The sequence below is a fragment of the Tachysurus vachellii genome, chromosome 18, assembly GCF_030014155.1.
Source record: "Tachysurus vachellii isolate PV-2020 chromosome 18, HZAU_Pvac_v1, whole genome shotgun sequence".
NCBI classification, from domain to species: Eukaryota; Metazoa; Chordata; class Actinopteri; order Siluriformes; family Bagridae; genus Tachysurus; species Tachysurus vachellii.
This window is the reverse complement of record NC_083477.1, coordinates 19,827,306-19,839,383: the sequence shown is the minus strand read 5'-3', so window position 1 is coordinate 19,839,383 and position 12,078 is coordinate 19,827,306. Positions and strand designations below refer to the sequence as shown.

At 40.2% G+C, this 12,078-nt stretch overlaps 1 protein-coding gene and 1 long non-coding RNA gene across 2 annotated transcripts in view; both read left to right on the top strand.

The window, feature by feature from the left end:
* Positions 1-12,078, top strand: part of LOC132861393 (aerolysin-like protein) — a 108,022-nt gene that overhangs the window by 70,207 nt on the left and 25,737 nt on the right. The window lies entirely within an intron of this gene.
* LOC132861702 (uncharacterized) lies at positions 2,260-3,554 on the top strand. Its single transcript, XR_009649953.1, has 2 exons — positions 2,260-2,419; positions 2,656-3,554. It is a non-coding gene; the product is annotated as an uncharacterized LOC132861702 (long non-coding RNA).

Below are 12,078 nucleotides of genomic sequence, written 5' to 3'. Positions count from 1 at the left end.
AGTGAGTCATTTCCGAAAGCATATGTAAGAAAGCACCATAATATGATTTAATATTTAGTGAACATTCCTTTGTCACTCAACCTTGTGATGACATCTTAACACTGAATCATGTTTTCTGTAACAGATACAGTTCAATTTTTCTCCAAACCACAAAACTTTCATTCTGTTTATAATAAAGCATCAAAAATCGACAATGTCTTTTCTATTGCATTAGATTGAAGCTCTATAGGCTTTAGATCGGGGTTTTGGGAAAGTTCTATCAAAAAGCATCTGGTCTGCATTGGATCAATATCCTGGTTAAAAAAAAAAAAAAAATCACATTTCATCAATAAAACACAACCTGACCAACATCAATGTAGTAACAAAAAGATCCAGCCATCCAGCACTGTCTCTTTATGTTAGTAGATTAATTAGTTCTGTGTTGTCTCATGTAGGTCGGTGTGTTTATGTAGCACCAGGGTCCTGGGTGATGTCAATAAAATCTTAGGGTCTCCACTTCTGTGTTAATAAATGAATAAATAAAAACAAGTCTGTTGATCCCAAAGTTAAATGTTAGTGATGGTGTAACATAAGGGTCTCAGACACAGAGTGAGGTTCCATACAGTAAGAGTTGACCTGAGGAGAGGAAGCACAATGAACAAAATAGTACTGAGAGTAAACACACTTTAAACACCACGTACCAAAGACGGATAGAAAACATTTAAAGAGCCTGTGTTGTACTGGGTGGTGTCATAGTTATCAAGTCCATGTCCTACAAGAACATCACTCCTGAAACACGAGAATACAAACCTTAGATATCCAGAAAAATCACCCAAACATCCTCCTGGGCTCTTATCAGCAAACTGAAATTCACATTCACATGAGTCCTTCACAATGATCCAATGCAGACCAGATGCATTTTGATAGAGCCTACAGAGCTTCTATGGAATACAATAGAAAAGACATTGTAGATTTTTGATGTTTTATCATAAACAGACTGAATATCTTTTGGTTTGGAGAAAAATTCCACCGTAACAGAAACCATGATTCCTTGTTAAGATGTCATCAACAGGTTCAGTGACACAAATGAATGTTCACAAAAGAATAAACCACTTCATTATGCCTTCTCAGAGTTTAAGGAAATTAATCTCTGACAAAGACCTTTGTATCTTTAATTATTCAGTCACCTAAATCAGTAACTAAATAGTAAATCGTGCCATTGTGCATTTTAAGCTTTAAGAAAATAACCTCTGGGGGAACATTCATTCATTCATCTTCTACCACTTATCCGAACTACCTCGGGTCACGGGGAGCCTGTGCCTATCTCAGGCGTCATCGGGCATCAAGGCAGGATACACCCTGGACGGAGTGCAAACTCCACACACACAAGGCGGAGGCGGGAATCGAACCCCGACCCTGGAGGTGTGAGGCGAACGTGCTAACCACTAAGCCACTGGGGGAACAAACTTGTGTAATTCACCAGCTTAGGCACACTGATAACTGTGCTTGTATGTATAAGTACGTAAGTATGGTACAGTATACGATCAGGTCAAGTTGAGCGTCTTAATGTCATTGTTTTAATGTCATTGTGACCAAATACAATATCTAATGCAGTACACAGTGAAATTAAATGTTTGTCCAGGACCCTGGTGCTACATAAAGACACCAATTACACTAAAAACTAATTACAGTAATCTATCGACATAAAGAGACAGTGCAAACAGACAATATAAATAAATTACAATACAGATATATAAAGACAGCACCGCCCAGTATACAGTCTGTTTGTTCTGCAAAAACAGTTGAAGCAACATTTAAAAATGTAAAGATGTAGGAGTCTGATGGCAAACTCATCTATCAGGGTACTTTAAATTACACATATGAACACGGCTGGATCTTTTTGTTACTACATTGGTGTTGGTCAGGTTGTGTTTTATTGATGAAATGTGATTTTTTTAAAGCAGGATAATGATCCAATGCAGACCAGATGCTTTTTGATAAAACATTCCCAAAACCCTGATCTAAAGCCTATAGAGCTTCTATCTAATGCAATAGAGAAGACATTGTAGATTTTTGATGCTTTATTATAAACAGAATGAAAGTTTTTTCAGTTGGAGACAAATTCTACTGTATCTGTTACAGAAACCATGATTCCGTGTTAAGATGTAAACACAAGGTTGAGTGACACAAAGGAATGTTCACTAAATAATAAACCACTTTATTGTGCACTGAGGGGTGAAAAGCTTGTGAAATCTGATTTCCAACTAACAGCATAAACACACACACTTGTTACTTGGAAGTGTGATGTAAGGCTCAGCACCACCCTCTTTATTTGGTATAAATACGAGAGCACGAAGCTTCTGTCTCATCCACAAACTTGCATCCTTCACAAGACGTCTTTTAAAGAAGGCATTTTTGCTACCTGCTTCTTCAGTTACTTGTAAGTGTGCAGTTTATTCTTGATTACATTATGTAGGTTATTAACTGTATATGTAGATTATAGTATTACAGCATTATAGTTACTGTATATGATATTGTTTAACTCATATTATTAAAGCTTAGGTAGCAGTAGCTCATGCTTCAGGCATTTTATTATCTTAACTACAATTCATCTTAAACATGCCCATTTATCAGAAGAACTATTTTCATCCATCTTGAAATGTTTGTCTTTTTAAGGTTAAGAACAAGATGACCAGTATATGTGAAGTTGGTGGAACGGGAGGAAACCCTTTCAATTTTAATGGCATTGAAACTGGAACCTTGTTGAAAAGGATCCAGGTTTGGGAAGGTGATTCTCAGATAAAAGCCGTGATGGTGTGGCTTACTGATGACCGGTCAGGACAGTTTGGTGTTATGGCTGGGAGTCAGCGGGAGTTTACATTTGAAAAAGATGAGATATTCGCCTCCCTTTCACTTTGGCCGAGTCAAGATGGTACACATCTCGGTGCCATCAAATTCAAGACAAGTATTGGGAATCAGTTCTATGCAAGCATGAAAAGTGGTACGCTGCAAGCAGAAGTAAAAGTTGATGTTGCCACTGGGAAATGCATTGGAATCCAAGGACGTTCTGGGGCTGCCATTAATTCCTTCGGCTTCATCATGGTCAAGAAGCCATCTGCTTAGCTTACCAATGTGGTGCATCCCACCGTTTCTATAGTCTCACCCAAAGTGACTAATCACCCAAATCTCATATATTAAATCATTTGAATCAGTAATGTTTGTGTTTGAGGTTATCTTAGTTTGATTGTTTTTCATATTAGCTTTTCATTAATCATGATTCTTTTGTTTGATTTTTTTCTCCAAACCTGTTAACCAATAAAAAAAGTGATTTGATTTATTTTGTTGGTTCAGACAATTTATTCTGCTAGTCTACCAGTGGTGAAAGACTAAGACACAGTTTAGTTTAAGGAAACATTCTTTACAAATAATTCTGAGTAATGAACAAAACATCTCATTTGGTGATTTTTAGATCTAGTTCGACTGTAGCTTTGTGTAACAATTTGATTATTTTCTTTTGAAATTTTCAGATTATAATCTGTTATAATTTCCATCAATAAAAACAGTCTCAATTGAAACTAAGCTTCTGACTTGTTTTTTTTTCATAATTATGTATTATTCTAGACTCTTCCTGAGCACTACCACAAGTCCCAGTCTTCCCAGTAAAATGTTTCTATGTGTTGGAGTAAACAAACACTCATTCACTACTTGAGCACTTTTAAACTAATTCATATTATTATTTTGACTTAAGTATTTTTTTTTCTATATTTCTACACTTTCTCCACCATAATTATTATCTATTCCTTTAGACTTTGTCCACTTTGGCCATAACATCTACTACATAACACACTGTTCCATAACGTACACATGTCAATATTAGTGACACATGTTACTGGTGGCTACTTAACCTTATCCAAGTTCTCTGTAGCTGTTTAATATACAGTACAGGACACCTGGACATCACAGCCATGTGTACAGTATGTCCCCAAAGTGTTTCACCAAAACTGATGAACACAGTGAGCTCCATTTTCTCTGTACTGGTCTCTGAAGCATATGTACCCTCAACACCAATAGTTAATTCATATCTTGATTCTGGTAGGACATGGATTTAATTTCTCCAACAGCCACTTTGGGTATCACATCAGGAATAGTGGGATACACAACATTGGTAAGATCAGCAGTGAGATGAATAAACCAAGTACAAGCCCATTACTATAATAAAACACCAGCGGAATTCAATGACATTAAATAAAATAAAACCCGTCATTGTTAACATTGTTCAATTAATGTGTTCACACCTAATGAGGATTTCACATTACAGTATTCACACCTCAGAAGTAAGAAGTTATCAACTTTAATGCTACAGTGACTTATGTAACCAAGGTTACCAGAGTACACATAAATAATATTATTAATATAATAACATACTAATGTATGTTCAAAACGATTAGAAACTACTTAAAATAACTATATTCATAAAAAGAAAATACTCATTTTATACAAATATATATATATCTACTTTATTATTATTGTGACCAATCGCGAGCAGTTTTTGAACTGAGCATGAGCCAATGAGAGCGCAGAATGTAGAGGAGTGGAGAAAATTGGTTTCCGTTTTTTTGCACAAGGTGTGCTCGTGAAGGTAGTGGCAGCTCTCGCTGGCGTGCATGGATGCTGAGGGGCGCGGTGTTTGCTAACGCTCCGGGAAATACAAATACGGAAATAACCTTTGTTTGATGTGCTTTATCGATGCATTGATGTAAGTGAAGTGCCGCATTTTGTTTTCCATTTGTTGTGAGAGATTTTGATATTGTAATTTAAGTGAGATGGATCTTTAACTTGTAAGTTATAAAACCTTACGTTGATATTCAGATACTTTACCAGCGATAGAGTGTTGTTAAAGTATTTACAAAGTGTACTTTCGATTAAAAGGGTTAAAGAAAAGGATTTAAATCGGATGTGCTGTAGCCGCACCATTCTGGAATTTTCTGTGAGTTAACGAGCTCCTTGGTAAGTCAATTTGCCCTGTTAAGCATCAATTAATTCATTATTATTGGTTAAGTGGAAAAAGCAAGAGAAATTGAGTTTGTGAGTGATTTTACATACATAAAAAAGTGAAATGCTGTATTTGGTATATAACAGCTAATTGTGTGCTCAAGTATATTAAGAGAAGTTGTTAGCCATATGATAATTAATGTGCTATGTTGGGAAAAAATTGTCAGACATTGCAGAAAATATTCTTTATTTGAAAGGATACTTGTGTATATATAGTCAGAATAGTCAAGTTCTGTGAAATTTAGTGATGAACAGTGATTGAGGACTTTATTGACTGTTGTTACAATGAGGATATTCATGATATTTTCATGACCTTGTTTGTTCAAGGTCAGGTTTTTTTTTCTCTCTTTGTTTTTTTTTTGTTTTGATGTTCCGAGGCTTGTGCTCTGGATTTGTCCCGGCCTTCCAGTGGTTTTGAGGAGGGTTTGGACTGGCGAGCCTCCCTTGAGTTTGTTCTTGGATTTTCTGTGGAAATACAAGTTTTTTCTGAACTCTGTGAATGGTAGGAAATCGAAGAACTTTTCTTTTTTTTGTCCCTCGTGGATGGAGACACATTTTCCCCCTCATCGACAGTGAAAAGACATTTATATCTTTATGCAAACTATTTGAGAGTCTGTTTTCTTTGAAAGACTGAGAAATTGAAAGTTTAGAGATCACAGTGCAATTTATTTCATTGAGAAGTGTCAAATTGTTTGTGTTGACAAGTGTGATCTATATTGTCTTAGTTTTTGATACTTGGATATTTATTTTTCTTTTTGTTGAATCAAACCCTAAGTTATAGTGAATGAACAAAGACCTTACCGTGTTGAAGACCAATGGGAAAATCTCATGAAACCTGTTAAAACAAAAGTAATAGCATAATTTAAAAATAAGAATTTAATTTGTGAAATTATTTTTTTCCCTTTGCTTTCATTATTTCACATTGATTCAACTCACCTTTTGAATGCTGTTAAATAAAAACACATTGTATGTTCAATCAACCCGTTCCTCGAGTCCGTTCACTGTTGTTGTTGCATCTTTCTCCGTAACGTACCTATTCTTCTGAAACACTGGTCCATAGATTGGCATGTAACAAGTTAATTATTTATACAATCTACGAGTTATTAACCCGAGAGTAAGTGTTACAAAAAACTTGGCGAGCCAGCCAGGAGATTGATTGCCTAACAACAACAGTGACCTCTCAGTACGACAAAACAAAGGTAATTCTTTCTGTGAAACAAACTATCTCAGTGTTAACAGTATCGATATAGTGGAACGAGAAAACGTGAACGTTTCCAATGCGTTCATAGTACTGCCAGTTCAGTCAAGGAACGTGCATCACCCGCCATATCACAGAGAACGGGAGAAAGTAGAGATGGACCTTTCTCACCAAACATTTGTAGAAAGCCAGAAAACTCAAAACCTGTCCAAGGAGAATGAGATGAATGCTGTATCTAATACTGGTGGAATTAATAATCCGCCAGCCTCAAGAATACCGCATTCAGTTCTGACCATGGATATAATAGATCCCCCTGGTGTTCAAAGAGTCATGGTTGAGCACGTTGTGAGGACAAGCGATGTGACAGCCCAGCATACTTCCCTACGTCTCAGATCTTTCTCAGGGAAAATTCCACCTCCACCTAATGAACCAGACTTTGAAGCATGGCGAGCAAGTGTGCAGTTCCTACTGGATGATCCATCTGTTTCAGACTTGTCTCGTACAAGGAGGATTCTAGACAGCTTGCTTCCACCTGCTGTTGACGTAATTAAGCACATTAGCCCACAGTCATCGCCCTCAGTATATTTAGAGTTGCTAGAATCAGTGTATGCATCAGTGGAGGATGGGGAAGAGCTGCTGGCAAAGTTCATGACGATGTTGCAGAATCAAGGAGAAAAGCCTTCCAGCTACCTGCATCGATTACAAGTGATGTTAAATGCTGCATTGCAGAGAGGGAGCGTGATCGCAGTTTGTTGAATCAATTCTGTCGGGGATGCTGGGATAATGGCTTGATTATCAGTCTTCAGCTGGAAAGGAGAAAGAATAACCCACCTTCCTTTGCTGAACTTGTGGAGTCTGTCAGAGCAGAGGAAGACCGGCAAGCTTCAAAGGAGGATCGGATGAGGAGTCATTTTGGGATGACTAAACAATGTCTAGTCCCTTCCAAGTCATGAGCTGCAGCTCATCAGTTGTCTGCTCACTCCCACGAGGTAGTCAATGGGGCAGCCCCTGAAACAGACCCCATGAGACAGCAAATATCAGAAATTCATGCTCAACTTGTCTCCATGCAATCATTGACTCACCAGAGGGGCCAGCCTGCTTGCTCCAAAGTGGTGGATGTGACTTCACTAAAAAAAGAACTGACTGGTTCACACTGACATGTGGCTAGCATGTCAGTGTGAAAGCCCAGGTTCAAGCTGCAGTTTCCCAAAAGGGCCAGAACAGAAGCTCAGAAGCTGGGGAAATTACTGAATTAGCAAGACAGGTTGCAGAGTTAAAAGCTCAATTAGCTGTCTCAGAGTCACACAAACATCAGCCAGAAAGAACATCCAGGTTCAGGAGCTCTTCTGCTATGTCACAGCCCAAGCACACAAGACACGAAGAGAGTAAACCAGTCAGTATTGATGGATTGACTTCAGCACGACCACGTCCAGGATATTGCTTTCGCTGTGGGGAAGATGGTCATAAATTGTGAAAATGATCCAAATCCTGCCAAAGTAGAATACAAACGACGTCAGCTGAGGGAGAAACAGGCTCATTGGAACCTGAATCACAGAGTTGCATCCTCACAGTTAAACTCCAATCGGTCTCTGTAGCAGGGCATACAGAAACTGAGGAAAGACCCACGTGCCCTAATAAACCTAGAAGAGTATTCAGCAAGTGTTTTGAAGAAGTAATGCAGAGAAAATTACCAAGAGGATTGGTTGGAATGAAGTGTACTGCCCAGTTGTCTGTTGAAGGAACTCCAGTGAATTGTTTGCTAGATACAGGTTCCCAAGTGACCACCATTCCACTTTCCTTTTACCACGATCATCTATCTAATCACCCAATGAAGTCACTTGAGACTTTACTCAAAGTGGAGGGAGCAAATGGGCAGTCAGTTCCCTATTTAGGCTATGTAGAGCTCACTCTAACATTTCCTAAGGAGTTCTTGGGAGTAAAAGCAGAAGTTACCACATTGGCTCTAGTGGTCCCTGATTTGATGAACACACCCCGAGTCCTTGTGGGAACCAATTCCCTGGATGCTCTTTATGCGAACCATGCTCAAGAAAGCTCAGGAAACCTCAATCCAGCTTTTAACGGATATCGAGCAGTGCTACAAATTCTGGATGTCAGACACAAGCAAATGAGCACAGAAGTTCTGGGATGTGTGACGTTGGGAGGAATGACTCCTAAAATTGTGTCAGCAGGGCGTGTAGCTGTTCTTGATGGAGTTGCTCATATACATCACTGTTCTCCAGAAAGCTTGATGACTCCAAGGCAGCCAGAAATGTCTGCTATGCCAGGCGGATTATTAGTGGCTAGCGGATTATATACTTTGCCTGTTAAACGCTCCTATAGTTTACCTGTAGTGGTGAGAAACGACACCCAGACTGACATTGCTGTTCCACCAAAAGCTGTCATTGCTGAAATGTATGCTGTTCAGCGCATAATTGAGACACGGTCAAGACGTGATGCTCCTCAGACTCAACTGAACTCTCACAGCTCACAGATAAAATTTGATTTTGGTGATTCCCCTTTACCAGCTGAGTGGAGGACCCGAATATCAGGTCTATTGAACAAGATGCCGGAGGTTTTTGCCTTACATGACATGAATTATGGGCATACAGATAAAGTGAGACATCACATCAAACTTAGTGATGAAACTCCCTTTAAACATTGAGCTAGGCCCATTCACCCACAGGATGTTGATGCAGTTCGCAAACACCTGCAAGACTTGTTGGAGGCTGGAATTATTAGAGAATCTGAGTCTCCCTTCGCCTCGTGGTCGTGAGGAAGAAGGATAATTTTGTATGCTTATGTATTGACTTCAGAAAACTTAATTCTCAAACCATAAAGGACGCCTATGCGCTTCCCAACTTGGAAGAGGTGTTTTCCATATTAAACGGCTCAAAGTGGTTCTCCGTTCTGTATTTGAAGTCGAGGTACTACCAAATCGAGATGGAGGAAGCGGATAAACACAAGACCGCCTTTGTGTGCCCACAAGGATTCTGGGAGTTCAATAGGATGCCGCAGGGGATCACAAATGCTCCCAGTACCTTTCAACGGCTCATGGAGCTCTGTATGGGTCTCCTGAACCGGAAAGAGGTGCTAGTGTTCATAGACGACCTTATAGTTTTTTCAGAGATACTTGAAGAACATGAACGTCGACTATTGCAGGTACTTGCCCGTCTGAAGGAATATGGCTTGAAACTCTCGCCTGAGAAATGTACATTTTTTCAAACCTCAGTGCGATATTTGGGACATATTGTTTCTCAACGTGGTGTAGAAACATATCCAGCGAAAATTGAGGCCATTAAAACCTGGCCAAGGCCCCAAACTCTCAAAGAGCTGAAATCATTCTTGGGATTTGCCGGGTATTATAGGAGGTTCGTTCAGGACTTTTCTAAAATAGTCAAGCCACTCAACAACCTCACAGCTGGATATCCCCCAATTTGAAAAGGGAAGAAGTGTAAAGACGTCAACCGTCATTACTATGACTCAAAAGAAAAGCTGGGAGACAAATGGGATGCTTCTTGTCAGGAGGCTTTTGAGAAAATTGTGGAGAAGTTAACAACTGCACCGGTTTTGGGATACGCTGACCCTAGACTGCCATACGTATTGCACACTGACGCCAGTACCAAAGGCTTAGGTGCCGCATTATATCAAGAACAGGAAGGCCAGTTGAGGGTCCTTGCTTATGCTAGTCGAGGACTAACTAAAAGTGAAGCCAGATACCCCGCTCACAAACTTGAGTTTCTGGCCCTCAAGTGGGCAGTTACTTCAAAGTTCAGCGACTATTTGTACGGGGCTGAATTTACTGTTGTAACCGACAGTAACCCTTTAACTTACATACTGACTTCTGCCAAATTGGACTCCACCAGTTATAGATGGCTGTCTGGTTTATCAGCGTATAACTTCAAGATCCAGTATAGAGGATGGATCACAGAAAAAAAAAAACCAGGATGCCGATGGGTTGTCCAGACATCCAAACAGTCAGCTGTTGAATGATCTGGAGTCTCAAAAAGAACAGGGAAGGATTAAACAGTTCGCTCTAAATCACCTAGCTGAAACAGACGAAAATCTGTCAGTGATACTGCCAGAAGCAGTGAAGGCTGTGTGTGAGAAGCATCAGGTTAGCCAGTCCCATGATGGATGCCCTGTCTTGATGACATTAGCAGAGTCCATGACAATGGATGCGGGTACATTATCCCAAGGATTTCAGGAAGAATATAACCATGGCTTACCTGTGATCCCTCACCTCTCTGAGGAAGATTTAGCAGCCCAACAACATGCAGATCCTGAGTTGAAAGAGGTCTTGGAGTACCTAGAGTCTGGCGAAAAACCCCTTGGTAGGACATTCCAGTCACCTACCATGGCTATGTGGATGAGAGAGTGGAATAAGCTCGAAGTCAAAAATGGAGTGTTGTATAGAAAAAGAATGGATCAAGGTAGAGTGTTGAACCAACTAGTGTTACCCAGGGATCTTCGACAGATGGTACTCACCAGTCTTCATGATGACATGGGTCATTTAGGGACGGAGTGAACTCTTGATCTCCTCCGTTCCAGGTTCTATTGGCCTAAAATGGCTGATGCTGTGGAGAGAAAGATCAAAACCTGTGAGCGTTGTATTCGGAGGAAAGCTCCACCTCAGAGAGCAGCTCCTTTAGTGAACATACAGACCAGCAGGCCTTTGGAACTGGTCTGCATGGACTTCCTGTCAGTAGAGCCAGACCGTAGCAACGCAAAGGATATATTGGTCATCACAGACCATTTTACAAAATATGCCATTGCGATACCTACCAAAGATCAAAAGGCTCGGACTGTGGCCAGATGTCTCTGGGATCATTTCCTACTGCACTATGGCTTCCCAGAAAAATTGCATAGTGATCAGGGTCCAGACTTCGAATCCCGAAACATTCAAGAGCTGTGCAAAGTCGCGGGTATCCTTAAGGTGAGGACGACCCCCTATCACCCAAGAGGGAACCCAGTGGAGCGGTTCAACAGGACCCTGCTGCAAATGTTAGGAACCCTGGGAAACGACAAAAAAGCCCACTGGAAGGAGTTTGTGAAACCGCTTGTGCATGCATATAACTGCACAAAGAACGATGTAACCGGGTATTCACCTTATGAAATGATGTTCGGACGTCAGCCTCGATTGCCCGTGGATCTTGCCTTTGGACTCCCAGTCAATGACTCCTCCCAGTCTCACTCGCAGTATGTGAAATCTCTTAAGGACCGGTTAGAAGAGAGTTACCAGCTTGCAACTCGAAATGATATGAAGGTAGCGGAAAGAAACAAGAAAAGGTACGATCGGAATGTAGTTGCTTCCTTTCTGTACATAGGTGACCGAGTCCTAGTGAGGAATGTCCGGCTAAGAGGAAAACACAAAATAGCGGACAGATGGGAACCCGATGTCTATATTGTGTTAAAGAAAAGCAGTGATATTCCCGTGTATACAGTTCGGCCAGAAGGAAAAGAAGGTCCAGTGCGTACCTTGCATCGCGATTTACTTCTGCCTTGTGGCTATTTGCCCTGCACTGAATTGGAAGAATCTGTCCAGCAAAAAGAACATCATAGGCCTAGAACCAGAGCTCAGTCCAGAATTGAGGATGCTACCAAAGCAGAAACTGTACATAGTCATTCTGATTCTGAGAGTGAATCTGTTCACTTTGATGTACCTGGAGAGTCCTTTGAGTGTTGTTAAAGTATTTACAAAGTGTATTTTCGATTAAAAGGGTTAAAGAAAAGGATTTAAATCGGATGTGCTGTAGCCGCACCATTCTGGAATTTTCTGTGAGTTAACGAGCTCCTTGGTAAGTCAATTTGCCCTGTTAAGCATCAATTAATTCATTATTATTGGTTAAGTG